This window comes from Poecilia reticulata, linkage group LG22, assembly GCF_000633615.1.
Source record: "Poecilia reticulata strain Guanapo linkage group LG22, Guppy_female_1.0+MT, whole genome shotgun sequence".
In the NCBI taxonomy this organism is placed as follows: domain Eukaryota; kingdom Metazoa; phylum Chordata; class Actinopteri; order Cyprinodontiformes; family Poeciliidae; genus Poecilia; species Poecilia reticulata.
The window spans coordinates 447,715-449,449 of record NC_024352.1 but is presented as its reverse complement, the minus strand read 5'-3'; positions in this window follow the sequence as shown (position 1 = coordinate 449,449).

The following is a 1,735-nucleotide window of genomic DNA, read 5'->3' as shown; positions in this document are numbered from 1 at the left end:
ACGCTCTGACTCTGGTCTCTATGGTAACGTTTACATATCCCTTCAAAATAAGATACAGATGCGCCACAAAAATGAACATTTTATTTTTGTGAAAATTTTAACTCACAATAATGACTAACGGAGCCCTGAGCTTGTTTCTCTGCAACAAGACGGTCCGATCTGGGAGTGATGGGAGACAACGACACCCGAAGTGTTGCTTATATCCACAGCCTGCTTGGTCTCTACATGGTGAAGCAGCTTGAAGCTTCATTGCCTCATTATCAGCCGGTCGCCTCATGTTACGCAGAGCGACTTGTAATGTGGGACTCACCTACCGGTCCGGGATAAATCCATCCTCCTGTCTTTTCTCTGGGCCTTTTCCCCTTTGCAAAGAAACTTTCCAAAGACATCTGATCTGTTTCTTACTCATTTTGCTGCTTGTGGGCTCAGTGTTGGCGCGCAAGTAACAGAGACTTCCAATGATTCATTTCCTGCTAAAGAGCCCCCTGGTGGTTGAAGAAAATCCACATATAAACGACTTATAGTCCAGAAATACGGTAAATAAAAAAAATCTGAATGCTCTATGGTATTGTTCAGGGGGCCGGACCAAATGTGGAGGCGGGCGGTAGTTTGGGGACCCCTGTTTTAGAGGTTCACTTTCTGTATTAACCTTAATAACAGTATCTAAGTGTTAGCCGTTATTTGTCATTGTCAATCCACCATTCTCTTACTGTATTTAAAGGAACCAGCCTCCGATCGGAGAATAAACCAGCTAGCAGCAGCTTTAGCCACAGTTAGGAAACATATACACCGCTGCCTTTCAGTGCTGTGTTGTTAAGTTTCACTAAAATCACTGACATCTTCCAACACAGCTGTTTAGAAAAGCATTTTAAATATTGACTTAAGTGCCAAATCATTTACATATTCTGATGTGATTCATAATTTCTCCATTTGTTTTGTTGTCCATCTTTCTCAACAGTAGTCGACCTAACAACCTACCATATCTGAGATGGTCTTGTTCCTCTGTCCATGGCAGATTCAGTCAATCAGCTGTGGGACATCTGCTGCCTAGTCAAAGTATCATGGGCCTCTTGATTTAAAAGGAGACGAACCAGTACAGAGCCTCCCTCCTCCTGCAAGTCACACTTGTTGGATGAACACTCACTACTGCAAGCAACTGTGTTAGAAATAAAATCTTTGTGTATCTATCCTGTAATTAATATCTATATGTATCTATTAATAAATTGATGTTGTGTAGAGTTCTGTGAAAACTATTGTAAATAGCTTCTCTTGATATATGTGCAACTTTTACATTTAAATTGCACCTAGTGGTAGTAAAAGCAGAAAAAATAAAAAACTAGTTTTCTGGACTTAAGAAGAAATACATACACAATATTCATGACATACTTTGATTAAATTAATTTCTCTCAGGTGTAATTCCAATAGCTAAAAATTAAACTTATATGAGGCAACATCACCTCTCCTTGGGCTGCCACCTTATCGTGGTGGAGGGGTTTGAGTGTCCCAATGATCCTAGGAGCTATGCTGTCTGGGGCTTTATGCCCCTGGTAGGGTCACCCAAGGCAGACAGGTCCTACCAGTCCAGTTTGTCTACGAAGATACGTGTTTTGGTTTTTTCTAGCTGTTAGTTGATATGCTAGGATAGCAATAGTAATTTGTTAGCTGGCTAACATTACGTAGCCTTTCTGTTTTGGAAATAGAACGTATTTAGGCTCTAATCTTAATCACATTTTTA